At 41.7% G+C, this 18,093-nt stretch overlaps 1 pseudogene; it reads left to right on the top strand.

Annotated features, from left to right (window-relative positions):
* The first annotated feature begins 10,595 nt into the window (after positions 1 to 10,595).
* Positions 10,596 to 11,622, top strand: LOC105515522 (annotated as a pseudogene).
* Positions 11,623 to 18,093: the final 6,471 nt, after the last annotated feature.

The following is an 18,093-nucleotide window of genomic DNA, read 5'->3' as shown; positions in this document are numbered from 1 at the left end:
TATTTCCCAATGTAGTTAACTTAATACTATGGGCTGACCTGTACCTTGAACTGAGCTGGGTGAGTAATATTTAAATGCAGAGCCTGACAGCTCATAACCCACGGTGGCTTACTCCCCCTGTGGCAAGCCGCTGAGCCAGGGAGGGAAGAACTGTGGAATGCGGGGATGAATAAGGAGGGTGGGATGGTGTTCCTCCTAAAACAACCCATGGCTTAGATTTGTTTTTGATAGTTTGATGAAAGGAACGTCTTTGTTCCTTTTGATTATCAAGAGTGCTCCTTGGGCTACCTCCCACAGACACCCTTGGATTGTCCATTTCAGCTGCTCTCACACTGGGTCAGAACCATTCCATGTTGATTTAAAAACCCAGTGGAGGATCATCTGACTGGCATTTGATATCATGGTTCAACAGCCTGCTGGATCCTCCATACACCTGCAAAAAGGAAAATGCTTGCTGGACACTTCTGCAGGCTAGAGGCAGTGGGAGGGGAAGGGAGGGGTTTTTCTGCTTTAATCTCTTAAATACAGAGCTGAAAGTACAATTGAGTCATACAATTAAGTGTATGTTTAAAATAGAAGGGAGTTTAGACACCAGTGCAAAGACCCTAATTTTATAGACAAGGAAATAGAGACTCAGAAGGGGGAGCAATTTGCTACACAACTTGATGCCTAAATTTACCAAATTTAGATGAATGATTCAACTAAATCAGTTAGATGAGACATTTCTTATTCTAGTTTCCAATTCTTTTTGCTCTATCATGCTGCCAACTACTAAGCGTGACATCTGCCCATGCCCATGTCAAAGTGACCAAAAAGGGCAGTCCTTAGAGAATTATTTTCTCTTCTGTGTTCTAACTACCATCAATCAATCAATGAACAGATATGAGTTTTACTCTGCACCTGACACAGAGCTTGGAGCTGTAAAGGGGAATCTAAGATGTTCTCAGTGAGGTGACAACTTCAAGTCATGCTAAGATAAACCGGGCATGGTGGCTCACGCCTGTAATCCTAGCACTTTGGGAGGCCAAGGCAGGTGTATCACTTGAGGCCAGGAGTTCAAGACCAGCCTGGCCAACAAGGTGAAATCCTGTCTCTACTAAAAATATAAAAATTAGCCAGGCATGGTGGCAGGCACCTGTAATTACAGCTGTTCAGGAGGCTGAGGCAGGAAAATTGCTTGATCCTGGGAGATGGAGGATGCAGTGAGCCAAGATTGCACCGCCGCATTCTAGCCCGAGTGACAGAGTGAGATTCTGTCTCAAAAAAAAAAAAAAAAAGATAAAAGATAAAAAACATATTAAAATAGTGACCAGCTACCGGTATAATTGTTGAATAATGAGTGGAACACACTGTATTATTTGGGTATTAATTTAGGCCATTGCTTCTCATGTTTTTCAAGGTTGATACAAAACCAAAAAAAGTGCTTTATTTCTGGACCTTTGGGTAGAGAGGGCAATAAGCTAATCATGACTGCTTCTGTATGAGTTCTGAACCAAGTAAAAATATAGCCCCAGGAACCAGATAATAATTCTAAGGAAGTCACTTTCATTGTCGGCAAAGCTGGAGTTGGACAGTTGAGCTTGGCACCATGGCTGAAATGGACCACATTACCCAATGCAGGACCGGGAAAAAGCATATCCCAGGGAGGCAGGATGCAGAAGATAGCTCACATGTGACCCTGATGAAGACAAAGGTGGGAGTTAGAGAAGATACAGAGTTTGGGCTCCAGAAAGGGAGAGGGAAAGAAGAAAGGGAGAGATGTGTTGTCCTGTCCTAGTGAGACAAGCCTCACCTCCTTGTGAGAAGTGGAAAGAAGGACAAGGAGAGGATGAACCTTCCTATTGTAATGGCCAAGGAAGGATCATGCAGAGAGGAAGACAGGTTTTTCTATAACTTTAAGAAACAAGAGTGAGTTCAAGCAAAATGCAGACACAAACCTATTGAGTAGGTTGTGGAATCTATGCTGCAGAGATGGAGAGAGGATATAGGATCCTCCAGTTTCGTTTTTTATTTTAATTTTATTCTTGCCTGTGGTAAAATACATATAATAGAAAATGTACCATGTTGACTCGTTTTGAGTGTACAATTCACTAAGATTAAGTATATTTCCATTGTTGTGCAACCAATCTCCACAACTTTTTCATCTTGCGAAAGTGAAACTCTGTATTTATTAAACAGTAACTCCCCATTCCTCATTTTCCTTAGCCCTGGTAACCATCAGGTCTCTATGAATTTGACCACTCTATGTACCTCTTATAGGTGTAATCACACAGTTTTTTTTGGGGGGAGTACTGCTTATTTCACTTAGCATAATGTCCTCAAGGTTCATACATTTTGTAGCATGTGTTTTCTTCTTATTTGAGGCGGAATAAAACCACATTGCATGAACATGCCACATTTTGTTAATCCATTCATCCATCAGTGGACATGTGGGTTGCCTCCACCTTTTGGTCATTGTGAGTAACACTGTTAGAAACATGGGAACATAGGTCTACAAATATCTCTTCAGATCCTGCTTCCAGTTATCTTGGATATGTACCCAGAAATTGAATTGTTAAATCAAGGCCCCTCGATTTTGACAAAAAAGGCTTGATGTTCTCAAAAGATTAAGTAGAAGTTGGAGATCAGCACAGGTTTGCAGAGTAAGGATGGATGTGCTGCTTTTCCAGGGGATGAGCGACCAGGTGTTTTTTGTTGTTGTTGTTTTTGAGACAAGGTCTCACTCTGTCACCCAGGCTGGGGTGACATGATCTCAGCTCACTGCAACCTCTGCCTCTTGGGTTCAAGTGATTCTCATGCCTCAGCCTCCCAAGTAGCTGGGAATACAGGTGTATGCCACCATGCTCAGCCAATATTTGTGTTTTTAGTAGAGATGGGGTTTTGCCATTTTGGCCAGACTGGTCTCAAACTCCTGAGCTCAAAGGATCCACCCACCTCAGCCTCCCAAAGTGCTGGAATTACAGGCATGAGCCACCATGCCGGCTGTGACAAGGTTTTAAATAGTATTAAGGAAGGGTTAGGGAGGCAGTATGGTCCTTACTATGGAGTAGCCTCCAGAGGCTATGGAAGAGCCTGTGGCCTTGGCTAGCGTGAGAGAAAGAGGGAGAAGGAGTCCTGCCTCTCTTCAGATGGCAAGGGGTGAAAATGTGGTGAGGACTAAAATTTGTACCCAGTAATGTGTTTTGTTTTTAATTCTTATTCTAAATAGGGTATACATTTGCTTGTAAGTGAAGAGTAGGGATAGAGGGATGTAAAATATCTTTTGTTTAACACAAAGAAAGGAGGGGTCCAGGATGGTTCTAAATATTTCACAGTGCACAGGATACCCCCACAGCAAGACTGAAAAGTGGGATTTGTTATGTTTTCTGCTGAAGGTAGAGTCTAATTTCCTTTTTACGAATACCTGCTAAGATGCCTATTCCTGTCCTATTTTATTGATTAGGCATGTGAGGGGTGGCTGGCCTGAATGATTTAACTGACTGCCCAGAGATTTAGTGCTAAGATCAGGTGTCCTCACTCCTAAGATTATTTCCTGTTGTTTGCACCTTGAAGGGTTAGATAAAAAGAGGTCACTGAGGATCAAAGTTACCAATATAGAAGGAGAAAGAATGAATAGCATCCTGTGCTCGCTGTTCTGGGTGAGCACTGTTCTGGGACCAGCTCTTTACTGCAGTTTGGTAAATTGAAATTCAGAAAACCAAATAGCCTGCGTAAGGTCCCATTTGAACTCAGGCGTATTTTCAACTGGGCTCTCATCTTTAAAACTCACTGCTCCTTTTTAGAAAATGAGTGATTAAAAAATTGGTTCGAAAGCTTCAATAACAAGACAGTAATATCTAGACACTCCAGCCTTCTGTTTATTCACTGAAAATAGTATTTTGAGTGCCTACTCTGTATCACTTGCTGTGCTATGGGCTGAGGATACACTGGTCCTCTAGACACACTCTCTGATCAGTTAAGCAAGGTGGGGCAGGTAACTAAAATGCCCTTGTCTTACACTCCAAATATCCCATAGACACTGTGTGTTTATGTGTAAGTGTGTGTGTCTGTGTGTGTGTGTGTGTGTAAGACAGCCCCCTACTGTTTTGATGACTGAGCAATTTTTGCTTCTTTTCTTCAGCTGTTTACCTGCAACTTCTTGATCTCAGGCATTTTGACGTGTGTGTGAGGATGATCAAGGGACAATTCCGAGTGCTGCACCGTATTAGGCAGCAGAGGTGCTGTGGCTGGACAAAGCTTGTGGGCCTGTGTCCCTTCCCTGAAACTGAATGCTTTCCCTTAGGGGAATAGGGCAGTGAAAAAGAAAACAAGCACTGTTTCTTTCCTTTACTCACTATACTTTACTTCTGGTCACCAAAATGTGTAAGTTTTTTCTCACCCACATTAAGGAATTCTCTTCTTCTCAATGGGCGCCGACTGTGTCCTAATTTCACTCAATTCTGATGCTGTCTCTAGATAGCATCAGATTCCACCAAAAGGGGTAAGCTTCACAAGACTGCAACCCACTTCAGACGCCAATCTCAAGTAGTAGAGCCCCAAGTTATCCACAGCTCCTGTTTAACTTGGCTATGAATGAAACTAAAATATTGCACCCCAAAATATACTGCTGTGACATATTTTCAGATGGCTTTTCAGAGAGTACTTAAACAGAAGGATGTCTAAAAAAGGTGTCTTTCATAGGTGAGATTAGCATCTGGAGAAAATATCTGCATTGATGCTGCCAGGCTTTCTTTGAGGTCCTCCCCTTTCTAGGTCCAGAAAATACTAACCAAGAGCCTGATACCTTTAAAGGTCTTGAAGAAACATTTACCATCTATTCTCTTTGAGGGCTGCTACCTGTGAGGTTTCACCTACATAACAAAACCACCTTTGCTAGCCAGGCCGGTCTTTTCTCCCTCTCATAACTGATATTGTTATTATTACCCAATTTACCACCATAACCTGTTTTTGGCCATGCTCCAAACCTCCGTTCTTTCTGTAACCTCAAGATGGTAGATAAGCCTCTGTAACCAATTGCGGGGTTGGGGTAATTAATCATTCTGTGATTCTTCCCCCTGCATGTTAATAAATGTGTATGCCATTTCTATTAATCTGCCTTTGTCATGTTAATGGAAAACACAAACTCTGTAAAAATATTTTTTAAATGTTAATTTCTAGACAATAAGAATGACCAAAGGCCTGGGAAGCAGGGTGCTCAGGCTCAGGGAGTACTGAGAAAGTGTGTCCAAGGTTGTTGGATTACAGTTTGGTTTTATACCTTTTAGGGAGGTGAGAGTTATAGGAAAATATATAAAGCAATATGTGGAGGATATACATTGGTTCACCCAAGAAGATGGGATATCTTGAAGTGGGGGCTTACGCCTTATGGGTTCAGAGATTCTTTGATTTGCAACTGGTTAAAGAAGTAAGACTCTGTCTAAAACTTGGATTCAGCAGAAAGAAATGTCTTAAGAGAAGGATTTATGTAGCAAGGTTGACAGGCTGTGGGTGTGACTTAACCCTTACCTTGTGTAGCCTTAGGTCTTGTTTGTAATTTGGTGTCTTATTGCCACAAATAGTCTTTTTGTCAGCCTTATGATCTCCATTTTAACATCAGTGCTGGTCAGTTGTTATGTCTAAACTCCAAAAAGGAAGAGGTACAATGAGACATGCCCAACCTCCTTTCCCTTTATGGCCAGGAACTCAATTTTTTAACATTTCTTTGGAGTCCCCTTGGCCAAAAGGGTGTCTGTTCAGTTGGTGGAGGGCTTAGAATTCTATTTTTAATTTATAATCAGTTACAATCAGTTGACTTTTAGTGAATCTTCAAAGAGCAAATGGGAAGGTTTCTCTTGACCCCTAGAGCTCTCAATCAGAGGTTCCCATGACACCCTCATCATGTTCAATCATTTGCTAGAACAGCTCACAGAACTCATGAAAACACAACATATTGTATTACCAGTTTATTACCAAAAAATACAACTCAGGAACAGCCAAATGGAGGAGATGCGTAGGGCAAGGGATAGGGAAGGTGTGTGGAGTTTCTGTGCCCCTTCAGAGCAAGGCCACCCTCCTGCACCTCCACATGCTCACTAAACAGAAATTCTGTGAACCTCTTTCTTTTGTCTCTTTCTTGTGGGTTTTTTGGAGGCTGCATTACACAGGCATGATTGATTAAATCATTGGCTATTAGTGATCAATTCAACCTTCAACCCATCTTCCCTCTCCAGAGGTCAGAAGGTGGGGCTGGAAGTTCCAACCCTGTAATTATGTGGTTGGTTCCCCTGGCAACCAGACCCCATCATGTAGTTGTCTCTGGGCTTTCCAATAATCACCTCATTCACATAAGCTCAGGTGTGTGTGAAAGGAGTTTGTAATGAGTAACAGTAGACTCTACTCTCATCCTTACTGCTCAGCTCACTTGGGAAATTCCAAGTGTTTTAGGAACTCTGCACCTGGAACTGGATGAAGACCAAATACATACTCCTTTTTATAAATCACAATATCCTATGGAGTATTGAGGTTAAGCACATGGACTCACTGATCAGACAGGCCTGGGTTTAAATCCCCCATTTACTACCTATTTGGATTTGAACAAATGGCTTAACTTCATTGAGTCTCTGTGAAACTGTCTTTGCAAAGATCATGACAGTGGGGGAAATCTAGCACCGGTGACTCCATTTTGCCTCTAGCCTCACAGCCTGGCTGTCTTCGTTCATTGCTGGACATAGGCCAAGCTAACCACAGGAGAAATTTAGTGTATAATTTAACTTTGAAGCAAGGATAACAGCAGCCCCTCCCTAAAACTGATCCCCTCTTTCTCTGGGGGGCTAAAACCACCTCTGTAAGACTAATAAAAGGCTACTAGATTAGGATTATGGGAGGAGCCTGAATCCTGCTAAAATGTAGTGATAGTTTCCATAATCCCTTACTGACCAGGAGTCATCAGAGGTCACAAGATTTGTGACTTCTCCAATCATTACAATAAATAGCATCACTATTGGGGAACCTATGATTGATCTTTGAGCTATTTTTCAGACTTTTGCATTATGTCAACTGTTGACCCCACCTAGATGTGTGACTCATGATTCAACTTATCTTGTGGCTCCCCAATCCAGAAGCAGACTCAGTTCAGGAGGACTGTTTTCCACACCTCTATGATTGCACCCCAAGCCAATCAGCAGCAACCATCCCCCACACCTCTGCCCACCAAACTATCCTTGAAAAACCCTAACCTCTGAGCCTTCAGGGAGACTGATTTGAGTTATAACTCTAGTTGTTTCATGTGGCTGGACTCACATTAATTAAACTCTTTACTGCAAGACAGTGGTCGCAGTGAACTGATTTGGTCTGTGCAGTGGTCAAGAAGAACCTGTTGGGTGATTACATCTGTTTCTTCATACGTAACGCAGAGATGTTCAGAGTTAAGACCATGTCAGGACGCTTATGGAAGGCCTAAATGAAGGGATGTAAGGAGCGCTCCACTCCAGGGTAACTTGCATTGACACCATGGGGTCTGAGGTGGGCATGGAATAAAACGCTTAACAGAAATAGTACAAATAACAATTCCAGGGCCTTTAGCAGCAGTTTCATTCTCTGAGCCAACAGGGGAAGGGGAAGATGGAGCCAGTTGTGGCCATGGGAGGCGAGAATCAGTGTCCAAGGTATCTTCAAGGACAGCAGAGGCATTGCATAGGGGCAGCCTGAGCAAGTCCACATTATAAACCTTCTTGAGACTGTCCAGAGGGTAGGGGACATGCATTCAGTCAAGTCTTGTCTTTTAGCATGATGAGTAAGCCAGAAAAACAGTGATGTCTTTTTTCACCCCTAGGCCAGGGAAACCACAGTAAACGTAGGCAGCATGTTATGGCTGACTGAGAGTCAATGCTAGCAATTTCAGACAGATCCAACGTTATAAATTGACCCAACGCTATTTCAGGGGCCCTGGGATAACAGTGGTAGAAAGTGAACCCAGAGACAGATGGGCAATGGCTTCAAATATTAGTTTCAACACTAAGTAGCATATTTGGAAAGTCACGTAGCCTCTGAGCCTCAGTTTCCTCATCTATAAATTAGAAAAAATACTGTTTCATATGGTGGCTGTGGGTCTTAAATATAATTGAGTCTACAAAAGCAGTTTTCAAACTGTCAAGCCCTGTGCAGATTTGAGAGGTTGTTATGTTATTTCTAAGTAGACAGTGCTACTGTGGATTTTAGTTTAGTGGAAAGAAACTCTACTAGTTCATGTTCTATGTGGTAGAATCTTTGAACCTTATATTCTCACTCATCAAACACCTTAAAGTGTGGAGGTGCCTAGAGTGGTAGAAAACAGAAAAATCTATCATCTAATTCAAAGCATCGTTTTCTTTGTGGCTGACTGGAAAGGGAGTGAAGAGCACTTCCTTTGTTGGGTTTTCGTAATTCAAGAGGGAAAAAGAAAGTTTGCAAATGAGAATGCAAATCTAGGAAGACATCCAGCCTCATGCCTGGCTTTAATAATTGCTCAAATAAGAAACTGTAGTATCCATCCATACCTCTCCACACATTCACTCACATATTTAGGGTCTAAGTTTCTGTTCAGTGTTACTGATGGAAAGATCCACCTTGGACTTATTCTATCACTGCTCTCTGTTTACTTTTCATTATTTTATCACTATTTGTTTTACTTCATTTGGGCTGCTATTACAAACTACCATAGAATGGGTGGCTTATAAAAAACATAAATTTATTGCTTATAGTTTGGAAGGCTGAGAAGTCCAAGGTCAAGGTGCATGCAGATTTGCTGCCTGGGAGGGTCCATTTCCATCAGGAAATCCTTCTGATTCACAGAGGGCTATCTCCTCACTGTGACCTCCCATGGCGAAAGGGGCAGGGAGTCCTTTGGGGCTTATTTTATAAGGGCACTAATCCCATTCATGAGCATGATGCTAATCTACGTCTAAAATCCACCTTCAAATACTATCACATCTGTGTTTTGTCCCCCCCGCCCCACATTTGGGATTATATTTTAACATATGAATTTTGGAAGTGCATCAACAGTCAGTCCATGGAACTATTTGAAATTATCTTACTGTTTTATTTATTTGTTTGGTTGATGACTATATTTTTGCGTAGTGAGGAGAACATGGAATGATCCCTGAGGTGGAGCAGGAAGCTGTCAAGAGAGGGGAAAAGGTGAAGGATTGCTGGAGGGTGCTCAGCAATCCATCTAGGAGAAAATGCAGAAGAACCTGTTAAAGGTCTTGCGTTACACTGGTGGCCTGGGGAACAACTTGCATATGGAGAATTGAAGAAATCTTAAAATGCAAGCACATGAAGCCCTTTTCCCAAAAGCACTTAAAGTATCTAATACTTATTAAATATTTATGTGTGCATGTATTAGGCGTTGGGCTCAACAGTCTACCCACATTATTCCATTGAGTTTTCACAGCAGATATATCCTATTGTATTTCCATTTTACACATGGAAAAACTGAGGCCCAGGGAATTGAATGAACTTGCCCAGATTGGTAAGTGGTGGATCTGGGAAGAGAGGCTAGTGAGCCTGACTCAGAATTTGGTGCTTTAAACTACCATTGGCAATTGAACATGAATTGTCTACCTTTTCTGACAACTTCATCGAGACATGTAAAAATATTGGTGCTCCTCATGGATCTACACTGAGCCCACTTTTATTATTCTCACCGTACACACTTGCTGTGGGGTTGATCTGTTATTTCCTCTCATCAACTTCCATGTTGATGTTTTTCAGCTTCATACTTCTATATCCAGCTACCTGCTGCTTTCTTTATCTGCTACCCTATTTAAACTTCAACTCAACTTATTCACAACTGAATTTACTCCTTTTTCTCCAAACCTTCTTTCCCTCAAATATTCCCTGCCATAGTAGAATGATGCCCTCAACCAGCCAGTTGCCCCAGGGGGAACCTGAAAATTATTCCTAAAATCTGCTGTGTTAGACTGTTCCCGCATTGCTATGAAGAAATATCTGAGACTGGGTAATTTATAAAGAAAAGAGATTTAATTGGCTCACAATTCTGTAGGCCGTACAGGAAGCATGATGCTGGCATTTGATTGGCTTCTGGAGAGGCCTCAGGAGGCTTACAATCATGGCAGAAGGCAAAAGAGGAGCAGGCATGTCTCATGGCAAAAGTAAAAAGCAAGCAAAGGTTGTGGGAGGGGTTGCTACACACTTTTAAATGACCAGATCTTGAAAGAACTCACTATCACAAAGATAGCACCAAGCCATGAGAGATCTGCCCCCATGATCCAAACACCTCCCACCAGCCCCATCTCCAGCATTGGGGATTACAGTTCAACATGAGATTTGGGTGGGGATAAATATGCAGACCATATCACTTCCCTCCCTCCCCATATCTTGGAATGTGTTCTTCCTTAGTCTTGCTCCAATACATTTTGTCCATTCTGGTTGACATTGACTGTTTATTATTTTTTATCATTGCAGCTGTTTTTAAACTGTTTTTCTTATCTCTATTATCAGCCTCACAAGTCTGTCTCACTTACAGCTACTAGAAGTTGTTTTATCAAAAATTAATATTAAAATGCAAACCTCAAGGCACAGTGGCACTGTGGCTGGACCACAGGGCTGGTGCCACCATGCTGGTCACCAGGAAGACTTTCTGTTGGCACTGGGATGACTCAGAGTCAGAGGAAGATGAGGAGGACTCAGAAGAGGTTCAATTAAAACTGGAATAGACCAGAGAAGTACATAATACAATGAAGAGATTCAATGGGTGCTGTGGCCCTGCTGTTGGGAAAGATGATACAAGAAGAGACCACTCAGATCCCTTTCAGATGAAGACAGGTGATGTGGTGGATATGAAGAAATGGAAGGAAAAGGGCAAAGATAAAATCAGTAAAGAGGAAGACTTTCACTTGGGGACATCATTTTCTGCAGAAACCAACTGAAGGGATGAGGATGCAGACATGATGAAGTACACTGAGACAGAGCTAAAGAAGAAGAAAGGGATCGTGGAACATGAGGAACAGAAAGTCAAGCCAAGGAATGCAGAGGATTGTCTTTATGAACTTCCAGAAAACCTCCACATTTCCTCAGCAAAGAAGACCAAGAAGACATTTTCCAACCAGATGCTGAATGGCATTCCTGAGTTGGACCTTGGCATCAATGCTAGAATAAAAACTATCATTTCTGCAGAGGATGCCAAGGTTCATCTGCTGGCAGAATAGCAGAATTAGAAAAAAGAGAGTAAGCTATCTTTTATGCCTACCAACGTGGCTGTGAATTACGTGCAGCACAAGAGATTTTATCATGAGGAGCCCAACATTTCCATACAGAGAAACACAGAAGAACCCAAAACCAGACTCTTGAGGGTAGGCAACACAGAGAAGGCAGAGGCTGAGAGGTCCCCTCCTAACCGCAAGCATCCTGATAAGCAGAAGGCCACTGATGACTATCATTATAAAAAGGTCAAGAAGACGAACAGGCAGTACTGAGCTGTGCAGAATGGGATGTAAATATTGCCCTCCTCTCCCTCTCTCCATTCCTCCCATGAAAAATGGCTTCCTGGACTGAGAATGCTCAGTTGCTAGCAGACCGTTCCAGAAAGAGACTCTATTGGCCTGCTGCTTACCTGCTGGATTTTTCAAGCACTAAATTGGTAACTTTTTGAAACAAAGCAATGCATAATTTCTCATTTGGAGGCAAACTCGATTTTTGTGAACATTATTAAATCTTGTTTGTAAATACATTGACTTTCTCTTAATATTTGCTCCAGGTCAGGAAGAAACAACTCTGTATTCCTAGTGTGATAATACCCTTTAGATTGTGCTTTTATTATTATATATGCAATCACGTCTTCTAATTTTACATATTTGGAATGGGGTCAGAAATGCATTCTTTATTAATTAGTGTGGATCCAGTTGACAGAAAATCTAGGATGAGATCACAAGGATACTGGTGTTTCCTGACTTTCACAAAATTACCTGTTGCTTTTCATTACAAACAAAAAAGCAATATATATGTATATGTATATATATGTGTGTGTGTATATATATAAAATGCAAACCTAGTTGTATTACTTTATGTAATTTCTTCTTACTCTGAATTTCTATAGCCTCCTAGCCCTTGACAGATATTTTCCTACTTTATAGTTTAAAAAATGCCACCTGTGTGTCTTGTCTCTTTCTTTCTTCCTTTCCTCTCTCATATCTTTTCCTTATGCCTTCCATGAATTTTCTGTAGCCTCTTCTATTTTTTTCTTTTAACTTTTATTTGAGGTTTAGGGGTACATGTGCAGGTTTGTTATATGGGTAAACTCATGTCATGGAAGTTTGTTGTGCAGATTATTTCATCATCCAGGTACTAAGCATAGTACCCTATAGGAATTTTTTCTGATTCTCTCCCTCCTGCCCCGTCCACCGTCGAGTAGGCCCAAGAGTCTATTGTTCTCATTTTTGTGTCCAAATAGTCTTATTATTTGTCTCTCACTTTAAAGTCAGAACATGCAGTATTTGGTTTTCTGATCTTGCATTAGTTTGCTAAGGATAATGGTTTATAGTTGCATACATGTTGCTGCAAAGAACATGATCTCGTTATTTTTTATGGCTGCATAGTATTCAATGGTGTACCTATACCACATTTTCTTTATTTAGTCTACCATTTATGGGCATTTAGGAAGATTCCATGACTTTCCTATTATGAATAGTATGTAGCCTCCTTTTTATGCTTGACTGTGAAACTAACATTATAAGAAGATTTATACCATCACACCAATTAGAATGGTGATCATTAAAAAGTCAGGAAACAACAGGTGCTGGAGAGGATGTGGAGAAATAGGAACACTTCTACACTATTGGTGGACTGTAAACTAGCTCAACCATTGTGGAAGACAGTGTGGCAATTCCTCAAGGATCTAGAACTAGAAATACCATTTGACCCAGCCATCCCATTACTGGGTATATACCCAAAGGATTATAAATCATGCTGCTATAAAGACACACGCGCATGTATGTTTATTGTGGCACTATTCACAATAACAGAGAATTGGAACCAACCCAAATGTCCATCAATGATAGACTGGATTGAGAAAATGTGGCACATATACACCGTGGAATACTATGCAGCCATAAAAAATGATAAGTTCATGTCCTTTGTAGGGATATAGATGAAGCTGGAAACCATCATTCTGAGCAAACTATCACAAGGACAGAAAACCAAACACTGCATGTTCTCACTCATAGGTGGGAACTGAACAATGAGAACACATGGACACAGGGTGGGGAACATCACACACAGGCCTGTCGTGGGGTGGGGGGAGGGGGGAGGGATAGCATTAGAAGATATACCTAATGTAAATGACGAGTTAATGGGTGCAGCACACCAACATGACACATGTATACATATGTAACAAACCTGTACGTTGTGCACATGTACCCTAGAACTTAAAGTATAATAATAATAATAATAAAAAGTGTTGGGATTATAGGCATGAGCCAACACCCATCCCCCAAAAAAGATATTGGCATCATCTCCTCTTCTCATTTCAAGATTAAAAAAATGAAACAGCCAGGAAAAAAGATTTAGAATCCAAAAAATATTTTCATGTACATCATCTAATTTATTTCCCAAATTACTGTCAACAGGCAGATAGAATTATCTCTACCTTTACAAGTAGAGACATGCACTCAAATAAGTCAAGTGCATTGCCCAAATCCATAGAACCAAGAAGGACCATCCCTTGCACTGGGCCCTCCACTCTCAAGCCCTGTAATTGTTCTGCTCTGCAGCACTGTTCTTTGAAGGCAGGCACCCCTCATACTTTACACCTGCGTTCACCATTCCAACATGTCATAATGCATTGTCAGTACATAGAGATCTCTGATTCAATCCAATCAGGACAAGCGGTGTTCAACCAAAGTCTTGCGGGGGCAGAAACACATGGTACAATAGAGAGGCAGCTACCAGCTGCAAACGTTTAACATTTCTGAGGAGTCAGTATGCTTTACCCAATGAAAAATGCCCTTTCATTGTCCTGGCTACTGGGCTAAGTGAAAGTCAATGATCAGGGCTTCTCTTGTGGTTGTTTGTGGGTCTATGTGACTCACTAGTCGTAAATACTACAAAAGCAAATGCTGCTCCTCATTCTTTCTTGTGTCTTTACTACCCAACAGAGACATGATTGTTCAATATTTATCTATTATAGGGATTGATGCTGAGGGATTTAGAAGTAGATGGGAACTTAGTATCTCTGCAGACCAGGGTTCCCAAACTCCAGTCATCTGTGTAATAAATGCATACAGTAGATCTTTGTAATATATTATACATGTTTGCAACATGTGAGTCCTATTTTTACTCTCATTTATTATTTATTGACTCTTTATTATTCATTGACTATTATTACCATCCCTGGTTTTACAGGTAAAGAAACTGAAGCTTAAAGTAATTAGGGGACTTGCCCAAGTCTCCTAGGACTGGAATTAGTTAAGAATTAGTGTCAGAACTGAATTTGAACATAAGCAGTCAGATTGTAGATTCAGGGTTGTGTAGCCAGCCCTTCCTGCCTTCATATCTAAGGCTTTTTCTGCTTCTTGGGCAAAGGAGCCTTTCTTTAAGGATACTGCGGATGGGGAGATAACAAGGTGCCTGCAGCCCTCCGTGAGGGGAATGCCAGAAGCCTTGTGGGGGATGCTTCTGCAGTGCCTCCTGAACAGAAGGAGGGAGCTCAGGAGAGAAAAATCAGAAGAGTCTTCCTGGACTGAAGCTGGGAGGATGGTGGTGCCCAGGAGAGGAAGGGAAGCCAGACACATTTCTCTCTGAACTGAGCTAACACTGGCCATACAGTTCAAGTCTCTGTTTCCAAAGGAAAAGATATAATGCCCTCTTAAAACTGTTCTGCCTTCCCCTCCAAAATGAAGGTCAGCAAGAAAGAAGTAGCATCCAAGATGCTAATGAAAGAAAACCCCTATGACTGTAGAAGCAATTTAAAGATTTGCCCGGATTTGTTTAGGCCCCCCTGGCTGTGCCTTCTACTTGCAATTTCTCCTCAGCAGCCTGGATAGGGAGATAAATACATTTTTTAAAAGTCCAACATTCAGGCACTTTTGAAACTAGGGAAAGTGGAACCTGGGAGGCTTAAAATATTAATCATGTATCCAGGCTTGCCAGAGAAAAGAGGATGGCGTTCTGCAGGTGTAATACAGAGAGAAAATCCCCTCCAGGAACGAGTAATACGGAGGTGGATTTCACTCATGTGTGCACCGGACACAGACGGAAAGCTTGATTCATACTTAATGCAGACCTAGATTCAAAGGCCCCCTCCTTAAAGGGAAAGCTGCTGGCCAGAAGCGTTCCTTCAGGACACTCTGAGACCTCATTAGACTCTCATTAAACAACCAGGGAGGATCTGCTGCAGCAATAGGCTGAGTCCAGAAATGCAGATGAAAGGCTTTAGGAATGTTGGATTAAAAAACAAAGCAGGAGCATTCAGAGGTAAGAGTTTAATGGCAGGATTCCCAAGTCCCTCGTCCAGAGCCTAGGAAAGATCATCATCAGAACCCACCGGGTAGCGATTCCACTCCTGCGTCTCCTTTGAACCGTAGGAGGTGGACTTGGCAGGAGTCATTTTTATTAACCAGGAGCCCCTGGGCCTATCACCTGTTCCTCCTCAGGGCTCCCTCTCAAGCCAAATCTGCTTCCTGTGCTCACTGCGTTTTCTTATCACCAGCCACAGAGATTCTGTTTCGTCCTAATCTTCAAAATGGCTGCCACGTACCAGTTTGCTTGCTTTGCGCACCAGTTAGAAGTCTATTCAGATCCCTGTGTTTGTGCTCCTGAGGACGAGCCTGCAAGGTCTTTTTTGACTTCACAATTTTAAAGCACGAAAATAGTGAAAGTAGCAACAGTGAGGAAACAACCAGAGTTCTAGAATTTTAGAGTTCTTAGAGTTTAGTTATTGGTCATCAGATTCTGTCTTCTTTCTGGATGTTCCTGGAAGTCTCAAGAACTCAACATTCTGTTTTTATTTCTAAAGTTGTACATAATTTTCTTTTGCCTGTTCCTCCCACAACTTGTACTTTATTCTTGAAGTAGAATAAGCAGTTTGCTTTTCTTTGACCTTGCCCACAGCCTGTTCAAACGTCTACATCTTTTTTTTTCTCTCTCTCTCCCTGCTTTCAATGCCTGTGCCTGAAATACAGAGACATTCTTCTCTTGATGAAGCCTTCCGCCACCTCCTGCTTTTCCCGTTCTCCTAGAAGAACCTATAAGCACCTTCCGTGAGAAAGTCCTGAGCAGGTGCTCACCCCCACCTAGGAACAACTATACTCTTTAGAAGTGGAACTTTAATCACCAGGACCTAACATGATTTCTTGCACACAGTAGTCTACTTGTGAAGTGGTCAGTGAAGTATGCCTTTGTTTAATTTTCAAGTTCTTTTGTGATTGCAAAGTGACTGGGTCTTGTTGAAACAGCTTTAGACTTAGGGACTCAGGTTTTTGTTTCAGATCTGTCATCCACTGGCTGAGTGGTGGTGGATGCTTTCCTCAAATTTTAAGAGCCTTAGTTTGCTCACTTATAAAGTGAGATCAATAACACCTGCCGCACAGTTGTTTTGTTTTGTGCTTTTTTGCATTAGATTTTTTTTTTTTTTCTCCGTAGCAAAAACATTTTCAGAGGAAATAGGGAGCACATTTTGGAAGATACTCTAGAAACTGTATTTATTTGTGTAAGTTCTAGGACTGGCTCTGGTCTTCAGTTCGTTTGAAGTTTCAAAGAAAAGACTTCAGAGTGGTTGAGTGTTATTCCCAGAGGCTGGGCAGCAGTTAGCAAAATGACCTCTTGGTGTTGGTCTTGCGCCAGGCAGAATCAGATCCTGGTTTGTCCACATGCTGACTGAGGTCAGAGAAGGGTACCTGAGATTTCAGTTCTTTTGTAGCAGGTGTAAAGGTCTCTACATTCTCATGAGGCTTATGTCACCACCCATTTTTGATCTTTAAATTATTAGAATTGACTCATGCTTCTCCCTCTGAATACTTTTACTTATCCAGTTCCCTGTTCAGACTCTCATGGTCCTTTAAAGGAGGATAGCTTTGTTCCCCTGTGCCAAGTTTGACCACATGTGTCCTGGACTTTGGCTCCTAAGCCTCTGGCTCTCAGAGGGCCATTCTTCTCCAAAACCTCACTCCTTTAAAGACACCATGCCGGCACATGGGTTGCCCTTTTCTTTCACCAGGTCTCAAGGGATCCACTAGAAACCCTGCCACATTTATTCCCTCACTTCTGGCTTAACAAAGAAAATTCTGGAACAGCAACACACACGCGCATGCGCGAACACACACACACACACACACACACACACACACACACACACACTCTACATGCTTCACGTTTCCCCCACATTAGTATCACATGTTTATTAGGAAGGGCCTAGAAGTTGGTAACCAAAAACTCTTATCCTATTTTCTCCTTCCGTTCTTCTCTGATGTAAAGACCTAGAGACTTTTGCCCATTTTTTTTATGGGGTTGTTTTTGTTTCTTGTAAATTTAAGTTCTTTACAGGTACAGAACTGTCCACAATAACAGAGACATGGATGGAATCAACCTAAATGCCTGTCAATTATAGACTGAATAAAGAAAAGGTGGTACATATACACCATGGAATACTATGCAGCCATAAAAAAAACGAGATCATGTCTTTTGCAGGGACATGGATGGTGCTAGAGACCATGATCCTTAGTAAACTAACACAGGAACAGAGCACCAAATACCGCATGTTCTCACTTATCAGTGGGAGCTAAATGATGAGAACACATGGACACATAGAGGGGAAAAACACACACTGGGGTCTATTGAATGATGCAGGGTGGGATAGGAGGAAAGAGAGGATCAGGAAAAATACCTAATGGGTGCTAGGCTTAATATCTGGGTGATGAAATAATCTGTACAACAAAGCCCCATGACGCAAGTTTACTTACGTAACAAGCCTGCACTTGCACTCCTGAATGTAAAACAAAAGTTTAAAAAAAAGACCTAGAGACTCTTCCCTCCCAGTCCCATCAAGTCCTTCAAGGAAGCCTCTTGCTGCAGTCTAAAGACACACACATACATGAAAGCACAAGTTAATAGTCATTTGTGCTA

Source organism: Colobus angolensis, unplaced genomic scaffold (genome assembly GCF_000951035.1).
Source record: "Colobus angolensis palliatus isolate OR3802 unplaced genomic scaffold, Cang.pa_1.0 Scaffold262, whole genome shotgun sequence".
Taxonomy (NCBI): domain Eukaryota; kingdom Metazoa; phylum Chordata; class Mammalia; order Primates; family Cercopithecidae; genus Colobus; species Colobus angolensis.
The sequence above is the reverse complement of the archived record's forward strand: the minus strand, read 5'-3'. Positions and strand labels throughout refer to the sequence as shown.